Below are 18,073 nucleotides of genomic sequence, written 5' to 3' on the forward strand. Positions count from 1 at the left end.
CCTGCACGTTAACCTTAAGAGAATCTTGAACAATGACTCCCAAGTCCCTTTGTGTTTCTGATTTTCTAAGCATTTTCCCATTTAGAAAATAGTCTATGCCTCCATTCCTCCTTCCAAAGTGCATAACCTCACACTTTTCCACATTGTATTCCATCTGCCATTTCTTTGCCCACTCTCCTAACCTGTCCAAGTCCTTCTGCAGCCCCCCCTGCTTCCTCAATACTACCTGTCCCTCTACATATCTTCGTATCATCTGCAAACTTAGCAACAGTGCCTTCAGTTCCTTCCTCCAAATCGTTAATATATATTGTGAAAAGTTGTGGTCCCAGCACTGACCCCTGAGGCACACCACTAGTCACCAGCTGCCATCCTGAGAAAGACCCCTTTATCCCCACTCTCTACCTTCTGCCAGTCAGCCAATCCTCTACCCATGCCAGGATCTCACCCTTAACACCATGGGCATTTAACTCATTTAACAGTCTCCGATGTGGCACCTTGTCAAAGGCCTTCTGGAAATCTAAATAAATCACATCCACTCGTTCTCTTTTATCTAACTTCCTTGTTAGCTCCTCAAAGACATGACGAAGCCGTGCTGACTCAGTCCTATTTTATCATGCACTTCCAAGTACTCTGCGACCTCATCTTTAATAATGGACTCTAAAATCTTGCCAATGATCGAAGTCAAGCTAACCAGCCTATAATTTCCCTTCTGCTGCCTCCCTCCCTTCTTAAACAGCGGTGTTACATTAGTTACTTTCCAGTCCTCTGGGATCCTCCCTGTCTCCAGTGATTCCTGAAAGATCACCACCAATGCCTCCACAATTTCCTCAGCTATCTCTTTTAGAACCCTGGGTTGTAGTCCATCCGGTCCAGGTGATTTATCCACCTTCTGACCTTTCAGTTTCCCCAGAACCTTCTCCTTAGTGATGGCCACTACACTCACCTGTGCCCCCTGACTCTCCTGGAGCTCTGGCATCCCACTGGTGTCTTCCACCCTGAAGACTATTCAGTTCCTCTGCCATTTCTTTGTTTCCTATTATTACCTCTCCAGCCTCATTTTCCAGTGGTCCAATGGCTAGTTTTGCCTCTCTTACGTTTTATATATTGAAAAAACTCTTCCTATCTTCTTTTATATTATTAGCTAGCTGACACTCATATTTCATCTTCTCCCCTTATTACTGTTTTAGTTGTCCTCTGTTCGCTTTTAAAGGCTTCCCAATCCTCTGGCTTCCCACTAATCCTCGCCACTTTGTCCGTTTTTTCTTTTGCGTTTATGCTGTCCTTGACTTCCCTCGTCAGCCATGGATGCCTCGTCCTCCCCTTAGCATGTTTCCTCCTGCTTGGGATGAATTTCTGTTGTGCCTCCCGAATATCTCTCAAAAACTCCTGCCATTGCTATTCCAGTGTCTTCCCTGCTAGGCTCCCTTTCCAATCAACTCTGGCCAGCTCCTCCCTCATGTCTTTGTAGTTCCCTTTATTTAATTGTAATACCGTTACATCTGATTCCAGCTGCTCCCTCTCAAATTGCAGGGTAAATTCTGTCATATTGTGGTCACTGCTCCTTAAGGGTTCCTTCACCTTAAGTTCCTTAATCAAGTCTGCCTCATTACACATCACCAAATCCAGAATTGTCCGTTCCCTAGTAGGCTCTGTCACAAGCTGCTCCAAAAAAACCATCTCTTTGACAATCTACAAATTCCTTTTCTTGGGATCCGCTACCTACCTGATTTTCCTGGTCCAGCTGCATATTGGAGTCCCCCATGATTATTGTGATATTGCCTTTTCTATCTCCTGATTTATTTTCTGCCCCACATCCTGACTACTGAACAAACAAAGAATACAGTACAGGAAACAGGCCCTTCGGCCCTCCAAGCCTGTGCTGCTCATTGGTCCAACTAGACCAATCGTTTGTATCCCTCCATTCCCAGGCTGCTCATGTGACTATCCAGGTAAGTCTTAAACGATGCCAGCATGTCTACCTCCACCACCCTACTTGGCAGCGCATTCCAGGCCCCCACCACTCTCTGTGTAAAAACCATCCCTCTGATATCTGAGTTATACCTCGCCCCTCTCACCTTGAGCCCGTGACCCCTCGTGATCGTCACCTCTGACCTGGGAAAAAGCTTCCCACTGTTCACCCTATCTATACCCTTCATAATTTTGTACACCTCTATTAGGTCTCCCCTCATTCTCCGTCTTTCCAGGGAGAACAAGCCCAGTTTACCCAATCTCTCCTCATAGCTAAGACCCTCCATATTAGGCAACATCCTGGTAAACCTTCTTTGCACTCTCTCTAAAGCCTCCATGTCCTTCTGGTAGTGCAGCGACCAGAACTGGACGCAGTACTCCAAATGTGGCCTAACCAGCGTTCTATACAGCTGCACCATCAGACTCCAGCTTTTATACTCTATACCCCGTCCTATAAAGGCAAGCATACCATATGCCTTCTTCACCACCTTCTCCACCTGTGCTGCCACCTTCAAGGATTTGTGGACTTGCACACCTAGGTCCCTCTGTGTTTCTATACTCTTGATGGCTCTGCCATTTATTGTATAACTCCCCCCTACATTAGTTCTTCCAAAATGCATCACTTCGCATTTATCTGGATAATATCCATCTGCCATTTCTCCGCCCAATTTTCCAGCTTATCTATATCCTGCTGTATTGTCCGACAATGTTCATCGCTATCCGCAAGTCCAGCCATCTTCGTGTCATCCGCAAACTTGCTGATAACACCAGTTACACCTTCTTCCAAATCATTTATATATATCACAACTAGCAGAGGTCCCAGTACAGAGCCCTGCGGAACACCACTGGTCACAGACCTCCAGCCGGAAAAAGACCCTTCGACCACTACCCTCTGTCTCCTGTGGCCAAGCCAGTTCTCTACCCATCTCGCTACCTCTCCTTGTATCCCATGAGCCTTAACCTTCTTAACCAACCTGCCATGAGGGACTTTGTCAAATGCCTTACTGAAATCCATATAGACAATATCCACAGTCCCTCCTTCGTCAATCGTTATTGTCACTTCCTCAAAAAACTCCACCAAATTTGTAAGGCACGACCTCCCTCTTACAAAACCATGCTGTTGGTCACTAATGAGATTGTTCCGATCTAAATGTGCATACATCCTGTCTCTCAGAATCCTCTCCAACAATGTCCCTACGACGGACATCAAGTTCACTGACCTATAATTACCCTGGTTATCCCTGCTACCCTTCTTAAATAATGGTACCACATTCGCTATCCTCCAGTCCTCAGGGACCTCACCTGTGTCCAATGAAGAGACAAAGATTTCTGTCAGAGGCCCAGTAATTACATCTCTTGTCTCCCTGAGCAGTCTAGGATAGATGCCATCAGGCCCTGGGGATTTGTCAGTTTTAATGTTACCTAAAAAACCTAACACTTCCTCCCTTGTAATGGAGATTCTCTCTAACGGGTCAACACCTCCCTCTGAGACACTCCCAGTCAACAAGTCCCTCTCCTTTGTGAATATCGATGCAAAGTATTCATTTAGGATCTCCCCTATTCCCTTGGGTTCTAAGCATAATTCCCCTCCTTTGTCCCTGAGAGGTCCGACTTTTTCTCTGACAACTCTTTTGTTTTTAACATTTGAATAAAATGCCTTAGGATTCTCCTTAATCCTGTCTGCCAAGAACATTTTGTGACCTCTTTTTGCCCTTCTAACTCCCCGTTTGAGTTCTTTCCTACTCTCTCTGTATTCCTCCAGAGCTCCATCTGTTTTCAGCTGCCTGGACCTAATGCACGCCTCTCTTTTCTTTTTGATCAGATCCTCAATTTCCCTGGTTATCCACGGAAATTCAGCTGCCAGTCCTGTCCTTCTTTTAACCATGTCTCCGTCACCGCAACCACATCCAAATTCTGCGTAAGCATTAAGGCCCTAAGTTCGTCTGTCTTACCCGTTACACTCCTCGCATTGAAGCAGATGCACTCCAGACCTCTAGGGGGCCTGTACATAACTCCCATCAGCATCTTTGCGATTCCTCAACTCTACCCACAGAGATTCTATGCCTTCTGATTCGATATCACTTCTTGCTATCGATTTAACTTCATTCCTCACTAACAATGCAACCCCGCCCCCTTTGCCCATCTGCCCGTCCTTCCGATAGGACACATATCCTTGGATATTTAGATCCCAGCCCTGATCCCCTTGCAGCTACGTCTCTGTGACGCCCACAACATCGTATCGACCATTTTCAATGCGCGCAACAAGCTCATTTACCTTGTTCCGTATACTGCACGCATTGAGGTACAACACCCTCAGTCCCGCATTAACCATCTCCCTTCTCATACTTGTCATCTTTTTTGCTCTGCCTGAGATTAGATTCCTGACACCTTCTATACTCTCTGTTCTATTACGTGGTCTGGAAACTTTACTAACCTCTCCTGAGCCCTCAGCCCCCTTAACCTGCACTTCTACCCTCTCCTTTAACTTTGATTTTCTAATTCTCCATACAACTGAACCCTCCCCCCCCTGCCCCCGCCGACTATTTAGTTTAAAGCCCTATCTACAGCCCTAGTTATACAATTCGCCAGGACTCTGGTCCCAGCACAATTCAGATGAAGACCGTCCCATTGGAACAGGTCCCCTCTTCCCCAGTACTGGTGCCAATGTCGCATGAATTCAAACCCATTCCTCCCACACCAATCTTGGAGCCACGCATTTACCTCCTTAATCTTATTAACCCTGCGCCAATTCTCTCGTGGCTCAGGTAGTAATCCAGAAATTACTACCTTTTTGGTTTTGCTTTTTAATTTTGCTCCGAGCTGTTCCTACTCCCTTAGCAGAACCTTTGTTCCTGTTCTACCTCTGTCATTGGTACCTACATGGACCACGGCAACTGGATATTTACCCTCCCACTCCAAATTCCTCTGCAGCCTAGGTGAGATATTCCGAACCCGAGCACCAGGCAACACAACCTTCGGGATTCTCGATCCTGGTCACAGAGAACCATGTCAATGCCCCTAACTGTACTCTCCCCAATTACCACTACACTTCTTTTTTCTCCCCCCACTTGAACAGCTCCCTGTACCATGGTGCCGTGGTCAGTTTGCTCATCCTCCCTGCAGCACCCGTACCCGTCCACACAGGGAGCAAGAATCTCAAACCTGTTGGACAAGTTCAGGGACTGAGGTTCCTGCAACCCTACCTCCTGGATCCCTCTACCTGCCTCCCCCCCCCTCCCTGATGTGTCACAGCATCCGAAGCTCAGAATCCAGCTCATCCACCCGGAGACGGAGTTCCTCAAGCAACCAACACTTACTACAGACATGCTCACTGGGAACCACAATGGGGTCCACCAGCTCCCACATCACGCAGGAACAACACATCACCTGACTCTCCATCTCTATCATATTTAATTCGTTTTTAATTTTGGTTTTAAATCTCCCCCCTCCTTCCCTCCTCCTGCCCCCCCCCCCCCCACTCCTGCCGCGCCGCCCCCCCCCCCCTCCGCCCCCTCCCCTCCCCCGGCATCACTGAGAAACCGGCCGTGTGAAATTTGAGATTTCACCCTCAGTGGGACCGCTCATCATCATCCAATCTCTGCAGCCAGAGCTCCCTCCTGTGGCCAATAGAATTATCACAACAAATGTGCCCAACCTCTGCTCAGTACAGAAGGAGGCCATTCAGCCCATTTTTTAAAAGATCTTTCCAATTAGTTCCACTTGCCCATAGAAATGGCTTTCAAGATATAAGACTATAGGAAGTAGGCCATTCAGCCCCTTGCGCCTGCTCCACTATTCAACAGGATCTTGGCTGATCTTACATTACTCATGTCCACTTTCCTGCCTTTTCCCCGTAACCCTAGATTCCCTTACTGATCAAAAATCTATCTCAGTCTTAAATATACACAAGGACTCTGCCCCACAGCTCTCTGTCACAAGGAGCTCCAAAGACTCACAATGGTTGATGAGGGAAGAGCCGTGGATGTCGTCTATATGGAATTTAGTAAAGCGTTTGACAAAGTCCCTCATGGTAGGTTGGTGCAAAAGGTTGGATCTCATGGGATAAAGGGGGAGGTGGCAAGATGGGTGGAGAACTGGCTTGGTCACAGAAGACAGAGGGTGGTAGTGGAAGGATCTTTTTCCGGCTGGATGCCTGTGACTAGTGGTGTTCCGCAGGGCTCTGTATTGGGACCTCTGCTGTTTGTGATTTATATAAACGATCTGGAAGAAGGTGTAACTGGGGTGATCAGTAAGTTTGTGGACGACACAAAAATGGCTGGACTTGCAGATAGTGAGGAACATTGTCAGAAGCTACAGAAGGATATGGATAGGCTGGAAATTTGGGCAAAGAAATGGCAGATGGAGTTCATTCCAGATGAATGCGAAGTGATGCATTTTGGTAGAACTAACATCGGGGGGAGCTATACAATAAATGGCAGAACCATAAAGGGTGTAGAGACGCAGGGGGACCTGGGTGTGCAAGTCCACAGATCCTTGAAGGCGACGTCACAGGTGGAGAAGGTAGTGAAGAAGGCATATGGCATGCTTGCCTTTATAGGACGGGGCATAGAGTATAAAAGTTGGGGTCTGATGTTGCAGTTGTATAGAACGTTGGTTCGGCTGCATTTGGAATACTGCGTCCAGTTCTGGTTGCCACACTACCAGAAGGACGTGGAGGCTTTAGAGAGAGTACAGAGGAGGTTTACCAGGATGTTGCCTGGTATGGAGGGGCTTAGTTATGAGGATAGATTGGGTAAACTGGGGTTGTTCTCCCTGGAAAGACGGAGGATGAGGGGTGACCTAATAGAGGTGTATAAAATTATGAAAGGCATAGATAGGGTGAACGGTGGGAAGCTTTTTCCCAGATCAGTGGTGACGTTCACGAGGGGTTATAGGTTCAAGGTGAGGGAGGGGGAGGTTTAACACGGATATCAGAAGGACGTATTTTACACAGAGGGTGGTGGGGGCCTGGAATGCGCTGCCAGGCAAGGTGGTGGAGGCAGACACACTGGGAACGTTTAAGACTTATCTAGATAGCCATATGAACGGAGTGGGAATGGAGGGATACAAAAGAATGGTCTAGTTTGGACCAGGGAGCGGCGCGGGCTTGGAGGGCCGGAGGGCCTGTTCCTGTGCTGCATTGTTCTTTGTTCTAACCCTCAGAGAAGAAATTCCTTCTGATCTCAGTATTAAATTGGCGCCCCTTTATTCTGAGACTCTGCCCTCTGGTCCTCGACTCTCCCACGAGGGGAAACATCCTCTCAGCATTTACCCTGTCAAACTCCATTCGAATTCTATATGTTTCAATGAGATCACCTCTCATTCTGCTGAACTCCAATGAGTAGAACCCCAGGCTGTTTAACCTTTCCTCATAAGACAATCCCTCCATTCCGGGGCCATCCCAGTGAACCTTCTCTGAGCTGCCTCCAATGAACTAATCACCGGGATTCTCCCAGGCGGCTGTGCTGCTTGGGTAACGCAGGGGGACGGGAGACAACAGCGGGGGGCCTTTCGCGGGATTTGCAACTGGCGTTCAGCCAATCACGAGTCTCTGAGGCACTTTTTCTTAGCCCAATCCGCGCTGGAAATCGGCACCAAGCTGATTACCATGTGGAAATCCCAATTTCCATATGATTACCATCCCAGGCCCACTTGTGTCTTGTTCACCCACCCCCTCATCCCCCCATCATCCGTGCTGCCGGGAAGGGCGGCACGGTAGCACAGTGGTTAGCACTGCTGCTTCACAGCTCCAGGGTCCCGGGTTCGATTCCCGGCTCGGGTCACTGTCTGTGTGGAGTTTGCACATTCTCCTCGTGTCTGCGTGGGTTTTCCTCCGGGTGCTCCGGTTTCCTCCCACAGTCCAAAGATGTGCAGGTTAGGTTGATTGGCCAGGTTAAAAATTGCCCCTTAGAGTCCTGAGATGCGTAGGTTAGAGGGATTAGCGGGTAAAATATGTGGGGGTAGGGCCTGGGTGGGATTGTGGTCGGTGCAGACTCGATGGGCCGAATGGCCTCCTTCTGCACTGTAGGGTTTCTATGATTTCTATGAATGATTCCCATCAGTGGGGTTTACAACTGCTCCCCACTAATGGGGAACAGGCGCCCTCACTCTGCTGCTGGGGACAGAGGCCAATGAGGCCCCCCAGAGGTCAAGGGTAAGGGATTGTGACCCTTGGGAAGTGCCAGCCTGGCAGTGCCAGTCTGGAACACTGACACTGCCTAAGGGACAAACTGGCACTGCCTACTAGGCACCTTGGCACTGCCCACTGGAGCACAGAGAGAGCGGAGCCGATTGTGGGGGGTGATCAGTGGTGGCAGTTGGGTCCCACTGCCACTCTGCAAGTGGGATTGGTGGGGGAGAGAATGAGGGGGTGATCAAGGCTGGCCAATGGAGTGAGTCGGGGTTGGGGGGGGGAGATTGGGGCTGGCCCCGATTGAGGGGGGAGTCGGGGCTGTGGGGAGAGATTGGGACTGGTCCCGATTGGGTGGGGGTGGTCGGTGGGCCATCAGTTGGGGAGGGTGGTGGTGGGCGGTCGGGAGGCCAGAGATCGGAAGGCTGCCAATGGGAGGGGCCAGTGCACATGCGCCAATCTCCCCACTGACGAATCAGTGCATGCGCAATGGCCTGCTCAACACGATGTTGCCGGCCTCTCGAACAGGATGGGGCCTTGCCCCTGATTTTCAGCGTGAATCACACAGAGGCGCTCTGCATTGCACGGGGTATCAGAGATTCGTTTAGGTAAGTACGCCCAAAAAATGGGCAGGAAATTCTCCCAGTTTCCCGCCCATTGGGCACTTAGTTTTGTTTTAGGAGAATCCCAGCCAATTTCTTTCCTTAATTAAGGATTCTAAAACAGTTCACAGTACCCCAGATATCATCTGACCAGTGCCGCCTTGTACACTTCCAGTAAGATTTCGTTATTCTTACACTCCAACCCCCTTGAAATAAGGGTTAATATTCCATTAGGTTTCCTGATTAGCTGCTGCACCTGTGCTAGATTTGTGTGTTTCAAAGAACAAAGAAAAGTACAGCACGGAAACAGGCCCTTCGGCCCTCCAATCCTGTGTTGATCATGATGCCCTAACTAAACTAAAAAAAACCCTTCTGCCCGTACTCAGTCTGTATCCCTCTATTCCCTCCCTATTCATGGACCCATTCAGATGCCTCTTAAGTGTTGCTAATGTGCCTGCTTCCACCACCCCCTCTGGCAGCATGTTCCAGGCACCCACCACTCTCTGTGTGAAAAACCTCCCCCGTACATCTCCCCTAAACTTTCCCTCTCTTACCTTGAACCTGTGCCCCTTTGTAATTGACACTTCGATCCTGGGAATAAGCCTCTGTCTATCCACCCTGTCTCTGCCTCTCATAATTTTGTAGACCTCTATTAGGTCACCCCTCATCCTCCGTCTTTCCAGTGAGAACAACCCCAGTTTACCCAATCTATCCTCATAACTAAGCCCTTCTATACCAGGCAACATCCTGGTAAACCTCCTCTGCACTCTCTCTGAAGCCTCCACGTCCTTCTGGTCGTGTGCCGACCAGAATTGGGCGCAGTATTCCAAATGCGGCCGAACCAACGTTCTACACAACTGCAACATCAGACCCCAACTTTTATACTCTATGCCCCGTCCTATAAAGGCAAGCATGCCATATGCCTTCTTCACTACCTTCTCCACCTGTGACGTCACCTTCAAGGATCTGTGGACTTGCACACCCAGGTCCCTCTGCGTATCTACACCCTTTATGGTTCTGCCATTTATCGTATAGCTCCCCCCGATGTTAGTTCTACCAAAATGCATCACTTCGCATTCATCTGGATTGAACTCCATCTGCCATTTCTTTGCCCAAATTTCCAGCCTATCCATATCCTTCTGTAGCCTCTGACAATGTTCCTCACTATCTGCAAGTCCAGCCATTTTCATGTCGTCCGCAAACTTACTGATCACCCCAGTTACTCCTTCTTCCAGATCGTTTATATAAATCACAAACAGAAGAGGTCCCAATACAGAGTCCTGCAGAACACCACTAGTCACAGGCATCCAGCCGGAAAAAGATCCTTCCACTACCACCCTCTGTCTTCTGTGACCAAGCCAGTTCTCCACCCATCTTGCCACCTCCCCCTTTATCCCATGAGATCCAACCTTTTGCACCAACCTACCATGAAGGACTTTGTCAAATGCTTTACTAAAGTCCATATAGACGACATCCACGGCCCTTCCCTCATCAAACATTCTAGTCATTTCTTCAAAAAACTCCACCAGGTTAGTGAGGCATGACCTACCTCTCACAAAACCATGCTGACTATTGTTAATGAGTTTCTTCCTTTCTAAATGCGCATACATCCTATCTCTAAGAATCCTCTCCAACAACTTCCCGACCACGGATGTCAAGCTCACCGGCCTATAATTTCCCGGGTTATCCTTCCTCAACATCCTTCCTCAAAAGGGCAGCACGGTAGCACAGTGGTTAGCACCGCTGCTTCACAGCTCCAGGGACCTGGGTTCGATTCCCGGCTTAGGTCACTGTCTGTGTGGAGTTTGCACATTCTCCTCGTGTCTGCGTGGGTTTCCTCCGGGTGCTCCGGTTTCCTCCCACAGTCCAAAGATGTGCGGGTTAGGTTGATTGGCCAGGTTAAAAATTGCCCCTTAGAATCCTGAGATGCGTAGGTTAGAGGGATTAGCGGGTAAATATGTGGGGGTAGGGCCTGGGTGGGATTGTGGTCGGTGCAGATTCGATGGGCCAAATGGCCTCCTTCTGCACTGTAGGGTTTCTATGATTAAATCCATCATGTCCTTCTCCTTGGTGAATACCGATGCAAAATACTCATTAAAGATCTCACTCACTTCCTGTGATTCCACGCATAACTTCCTTCATTGTCCTTGAGTGGACCTACTCTTTCTCTTGCTACCCTCTTGCTTCTAATATCTGCCTAACAAGTCTTGGGATTCTCCTTGTTTGCTAAAGACATTTTACGGCCCCTTTTAGCTCTCCTAATTCCACGTTTAAGTTCCTTCCTACTTTCACTGCACTCCTCAAGGACATTGTCAGGTTTTAGATGCCTGGGTCTAGCGTATGTTTCCTTTTTCCTTTTGACTAAGCTAAAGTGCACAAGTCCCCCCAAGGCCCTTTGTGCTGCAGCTTTCTGCAGTTTTTCTCCATTTAAATAATACTGTTCTTTTGTTCTCCTTTCCAAAATGAACGACTTCACATTTTCCCACATTATTCACCATTTGCCAACTTTTTGCCCACTTACTGAACCGATCAGTATCTCTGTAAACTGTTTGTGATTCTCGCACAACTTGCCATTCCACCTACTTTTGTGTCGTCTGTAAATTTGTACAGTACATTCTCTTCCTTGCTCCAAGTCATTGGTAATTATTATAAACAGTTGCAGTCCCAGCACTGAACCCTACTGACTACAGATTACCAACCTGAAAAGGAACCCCTTATCCTCACTCACTACTTCCTGTCCATTCGCCAATTCTCTATTACTGCCAATACACCACTTCCAACCCCATGGGCTCATTCGAAAGTTAATAATCTGGTTGCTAATCCTTCTGACATCTCCCACTCTACTCAAAAGGGAGGAGAGTCTGTGTGAAGATAAAGAACAAACAATCCCACTCACCTGCCCTTTCCAGAGCTCTGCAAATATCTTCCGTTCAAGTGTTTACTAAATTACTTTGAGAGTTACAATTGAACTTTCTTTGGAGGCTGGGAATCCTGCAGCAAGTAACTCAACTTGTGACTCCCCAAAGAGCACAGCTCCAACAACACTCGAAGCTTGTCACCATCCTGGACAAAGCAGCCCGCCTGATTGCTACCCCTTCCACAAATTTGAACATCCTCCACTACTGATGCACAGTGGCAGCCATGTGCACCAGCTACAAGATGCACTGTGGGAACGCACCAAGGCTCCTCAGGGAGCACCTTCCAAACCCACAACTACTGCCATCTAGAAGGACAAAAGCAGCGGATACCTGGGAACACCCCCACCTGGAGGTTCCCCTCCAAGTCACTCACCATCCTGACTTAGAAACACAGAAACATAGAAAAACTACAGCACAAACAGGCCCTTCGGCCCCACAAGTTGTGCCGAACATATCCCTACCTTTTAGACCTACCTATAACCCTCCATCCTATTAAGTCCCATGTACTCATCCAGAAGTCTCTTAAAAGACCCTACTGAGTTTGCCTCCACCACCACTGACGGCAGCCGATTCCACTCGCCCACCACCCTCTGTGTGAAAAACTTCCCCCTAACATCTCCCCTGTATCTACCCCCCAGCACCTTAAACCTGCGTCCTCTCGTAGCAGCCATTTCCACCCTGGGAAAAAGCCTCTGAGAGTCCACCCGATCTATGCCTCTCAACATCTTATATACCTCTATTAGGTCTCCTCTCACCCTACGTCTCTCCAAGGAGAAAAGACCGAGCTCCCCCAGCCTATCCTCATAAGGCATGCCACTCAATCCAGGCAACATCCTTGTAAATCTCCTCTGCACCTTTTCAATCTTTTCCACATCCTTCCTGCAATGAGGCGACCAGAACTGAGCACAGTACTCCAAGTGGAGTCTGACGGGGGTCTTATATAGCTGCATCATTATCCCCGGACTCCTAAACTCAATCCCTCGATTGATAAAGGCCAGCACACCATACACCTTCTTAACCACCTCCTCCACCTGCGGGGCCAATTTTAGAGTCCTATGGACCCGGACCCCAAGGTCCTTCTGATCCTCTACCGTACTAAGAGTCTTTCCCTTAATATTGTACTCCTTCATCCCATTTGACCTGCCAAAATGGACCACTATGCATTTATCTGGGTTGAAGTCCATCTGCCACTTCTCCGCCTAGTCTTGCAACCTATCTATGTCCCTCTGTAACTTCTGACATCCCTCCAGACTATCCACAACCCCACCAACCTTCGTGTCGTCGGTAAACTTACCAACCCACCCCTCCACTTCCTATTCCAGGTCATTTATGAAAATGACAAACAGCAAGGGTCCCAGAACAGATCCCTGGGGCACACCACTGGTGACCAACCTCCATTTAGAAAAAGACCCATCTTTCCACACTCTCTGCCTCCTTTGGGCAAGCCAGTTCTGGATCCACAGGGCAACAGCACCTTGGATCCCATGCCCTCTCACTTTTTCTAGAAGCCTTGCATGGGGGACCTTTCCGAAAACCTTGCTAAAATCCATATAAACCACATCTACCGCTTTCCCTTCGTCAATGTGTTTAGTCACATTTTCGAAGAACTCCACCAGGCTCGTAAGGCACGATCTGCCTTTGACAAAGCAGTGCTGAGTATTCTTGAGCATACTAAACCTCTCTAAATGCTCATAAATCCTGTCCCTCAGGATCTTCTCCATCAGCTTACCAACCACTGAGGTTAGACTCACTGGTTGGTAATTTCCTGGGCTATCCCTATTCCCCTTCTTGAAAATAGGAACCACTTCCGCAATCCTCCAATTCTCCGGCACCTCCCCCGTCTCCACCGACTTGGAAATGTATCGCCATTCCTTCACTGTCGCTGGGTCAAAATCCTGGAACTCCCTCCCTAACAGCACCGTGGGTGTACCTACACCACAGTAATAGGTGGATACATGGATTTCCAAAAGGCATTCAAGAAAGTGCCACAGTGAAGGTTGGTACACAAGATGGGGTTGGGGGTATTATATAAGTACAGATAGGAGATAGGTTAGTGGACAGGAAGCAGTGAATAGTGGAATGCTGCAAGGATTAGCTGGCACCTCAGCTGTTTACAACGTGTCTTAATGAATTATAAAGACCAAAAGTAACATGCCCTCATTTCTGAAGAGAGATGGTGTGAGTGTAAACTGGGAGGACACAGAGAGGCTGCAGGGAGATAGAGAGTAAGAAGTTTACCAACACCAGGTTAAAGTCCAACAGGTTTATTTGGTAGCAAAAGCCACACAAGCTTTCGGAGCCCCAAGCCCCTTCTTCAGGTGAGTGGGAATTCAGAATTCCCACTCACCTGAAGAAGGGGCTTGGGACTCCGAAAGCTTGTGTGGCTTTTGCTACCAAATAAACCTGTTGGACTTTAACCTGGTGTTGTTAAACTTCTTACTGTGTTTACCCCAGTCCAACGCCGGCATCTCCACATCATGAGTACCATTGGGAGATAGAGACACAGATGCTGTGTAATGTGAGGAAATGTGTGGACATTTTCTTTGATAATATGAATAGAAAAGCAGAACATTTTTCAAAAGTATGTAACTTGTAAATGTTGTGGGTCAGAGAGATGTGTGTCTTCTTAAAAGTCAGCGAACAGGATCAGCAAATAGGGAGGGAAATAGCATATTGGTCTTTATTGTAATGGGATTAGGGGCTAAGAATAAGGAAGTCTTGCTGCATTTGTATGGGGATGAGGGCACACTAGGATACTTTCACCCTTTCAGGAAAGATGTACTACGTGCCGACAGTAGTGAGGTTCACTGGATTGGTCCCTGGGATGAGGTGTTGTCCAATGACGAGAGGCAGAGTAAATTGGGTCTATATTCTCTATAGAGTTTAGAAGAATGAGAGGTGATCCGATCCAGACGTTTTGAAAGGGTTTGATGGGGCGGAAACTGAGAGATAGTTCCGGCCATTTGGGGAATCTAAACCTCAGCACAATCTCAGAACGAGGATCAGTCATTTAGGAGGGAGATGAGGAGAAAGTTCTTCACTCAAAGGGTTGTGGATCTTTGGGATCTCTGCCCTTGAGGGTTGTGGAATGGAGATTGTTGAATATATTTAAGGCTGGGACACACAAGTTGTTGGTTCCTTGAGCATAGGGAGTGGTTGGAAAAATGAACATGGAGCCAAGATCAGTCATGATCGTATTGAATGGCAGAGCAGGCTCGATGGGCCGAACGGTCTGATCCTGTTCCTATTTCTTACGTTCTCATATGGACTTCAGCAGTTCGAAGATCAGCAAAACACAACTTCCTCAAGGACAATGATGCATGAGCAAGAAATGCTGGCCTTCTCAGCAATGCTCACATTCCAAGAATAAATATAAAATGTGCCAAAGCAAATAGTACTCCCAAACCCAAAGTATCTGCATTCAATCACCGACATCCTAAACATAAATCTGACAGTGCTGGAACGGATATGAGGCAATTCATATTCCGATTTTCAGATTAATTCAAAACACTCGCTCAGGAAGCAGCAACAGATCATTTGTGGCAGAAATTCCAAACAAAAGTCATGAAAATGTGCAGAGCAAGATTAGTTGAATGAGACAAGGTTCTAAAACATGCTCTCCCAGTAGATTACTCACAAACAGCAAACCCAGGACTGAGAGAAATTTAAAACCTGGAGTTTAAATTCTCCAATGACTGCTCTCGGTGTCAGCTCATATTGAGAGTTAGATCCAAGAATTTGTATTTATATCAATGATGATATGTACTTCATTGAACAAGAAGCTTTACTCTGTATCTAACCCCATGCTGCACCTGTCCTGGGAGTGTTTGATGGGGACAGTTTAAAGGGAGCTTTACTCTCAATCTAATCTTGTGCTTTACCTGTCCTGGAAGTGTTTGATGGGGAAAGTGTAGAGGGAGTTATAGTCAATATCTAACCCTGTGCTGCACCTGTCCTGGGAGTGTTTGATGGGGGACAGTGTAGAGGGAGCTTTACTCTGTATCTAATCCGTGCTGTACCTGGCCTGGGAGTGTTTGATGGAGACAGTTTGGAGAGAGCTTTACTCTGCCTCTAACCCTGTGCTGTACCTGGCCTGGGAGTGTTTGATGGGGACAGTGTAGAGGGAGCTTTACTCTGTATCTAACCCCATGCTGTACCTGTCCTGGGAGTGTTTGATCGGGGACAGTGTAGAGGGAGCTTTACTCTGTATCTAACCCCGTGTTGTACCTGCCCTGGGAGTGTTTGATGGGGACAGTGTCGAGGGAGCTTTTCTCTGTATCTAACCCTGTGCTGTACCTGTCCTGGGAGTGTTTGATGGGGCCAGTGTAGAGGGAGCTTTACTCTGTATCTAACCCCATGCTGTACCTGTCCTGGGAGTGTTTGATGGGGGACAGTGTCGAGGGAGCTTTACTCTGTATCTAACCCCATGCTGTACCTGTCCTTGGAGTGTTTGATGGGGGACAGTGTAGAGGGAGTTTTACTCTGTATCTAACCCCATGCTGTACCTGTTCTGGGAGTGTTTGATGGGGACAGAATTGGTTGAAAGACAAGAAATATTTTTTTTTTTCTGAGTGAAAGCCAGTGACTAGTGGGTGCCGTAGGTATCAGTGCTTGGGCCCCAGCTGTTCCAGATATCTATAAATAACCTGGATGAGGGAACCAACTGTAACATTTCCAAGTTTGCTGACAAGACAAAACTCTGCAGGACTTTGAGCTGTGAGGTGGATGCAAAGAGGCTTGAGGTGATCTTGACAAGTTGAGTGAGTGGGCAAACACATGGTAGATGCAGTACAACACGGCTGAATGTGAAGTTATACACCGGTGTGAAAAACAGGAAGAGTATTATCTCGATGGTGGTATATTGGGAAGTGTGGATGTACATAGGGATCTGGATGTCCTTGTACATCAGCCAATGAAAGTAGAGAGGTAGGTGCAGCAAGCAATTAGGAAGGCAAATAGTAAGTTGGCCTGACGAATGGCAGATGGAGTTTAATTTAGACAAATGCGAGGTGATGCATTTTGGTAGATTGAACCAGGGCAGGACTTACTCAGTTAATGGTAGGGCGTTGGGGAGAGTTACAGAACAAAGAGATCTAGGGGTACAGGCTCATAGCTCCTTGAAAGCGGAGTCACAGGTGGACAGAGTGGTGAAGAAGGCATTCAGCATGCTTAGTTTCATCGGTCAGAACATTGAATACAGGAATTGGGACGTTTTGTTGAAGTTGTACAAGGCATTGGTAAGGCCACATTTGGAATACAGTGTGCAGTTCTGGTCACCCTATTATAGAAAGGATATTATTAGACTAGAAAGAGTGCAGAAAAAATTTACTAGGATGCTACCGGGACTTGATGGTTTGGGTTATAAGGAGAGGCTGGATAGACTGGGACTTTTTTCTCTGGAGTGTAGGAGGCTGAGGGGTGATCTTATAGAGGTCTATAAAATAATGAGGGGCACAGATCAGCTACATAGTCAATATCTTTTCCCCAAAATAGGGGAGTCTAAAACTAGAGGGCATAGATTTAAGGTGAGAGGGGAGAGAGGGGAGAGATACAAAAGTGTCCAGCGGGGCAATTATTTCACACAGTGCCTGGAACAAGCTGCCAGAGTTGAGGCGGGTACAATGTTGTCTTTTAAAAAGCATTTAGATAGTTACATGGGTACGATGGGTATACATAAGAACATAAGAACATGAGAAATAGGAGCAGGAGTAGGCCATCTAGCCCCACGAGCCTGCCCCGCCATTCAATAAGATCATGGCTGATGTGAAGTGGATCAGTTCCACTTACCCGCCTGATCCCTATAACCCCTAATTCCCTTACCGATCAGGAATTCATCTATCCGTTATTTAAACATATTCAACGAGGGTATAGAGGGATATGGGCCAAATGCGGGCAATTGGGATTAGTTTAGGGGTTTACAAAATGGGCGGCATGGACAAGTTGGGCCAAAGGGCCTGTTTCTATGCTGTAAACCTCTATGACTCTATGACTCATTGCAAGAGGATTTGAGCTCAGAAGTAAGGATGTCTTACTGCAGCAATACAAGGCTTTGGCGAGACCACACCTGGAGTATTGCGGCTGTTTTGGTCTCCCTTCCTAAGAAGGTCTCCCTTCCTAAGGGGGCGGCATGGTAGCACAGTGGTTAGCACAGCTCCAGGGACCTGGGTTCGATTCCCGGCTTGGGTCACTGTCTGTGTGGAGTTTGCACATTCTCCTCGTGTCTGCGTGGGTTTCCTCCGGGTGCTCCGGTTTCCTCCCACAGTCCAAAGATGTGCGGGTTAGGTTGATTGGCCATGCTAAAAATTGCCCTTAGTGTCCTGAGATGCGTAGGTTAGAGGGATTAGTGGGTAAATGTGTAGGGATATGGAGGTAGGGCCTGGGTGGGATTGTGGTTGGTGCAGACTCGATGGGCTGGATGGCCTCTTTCTGTGCTGTAGGGTTCTATGATTTCTATG

Source organism: Mustelus asterias, chromosome 26, assembly GCF_964213995.1.
Source record: "Mustelus asterias chromosome 26, sMusAst1.hap1.1, whole genome shotgun sequence".
NCBI classification, from domain to species: Eukaryota; Metazoa; Chordata; class Chondrichthyes; order Carcharhiniformes; family Triakidae; genus Mustelus; species Mustelus asterias.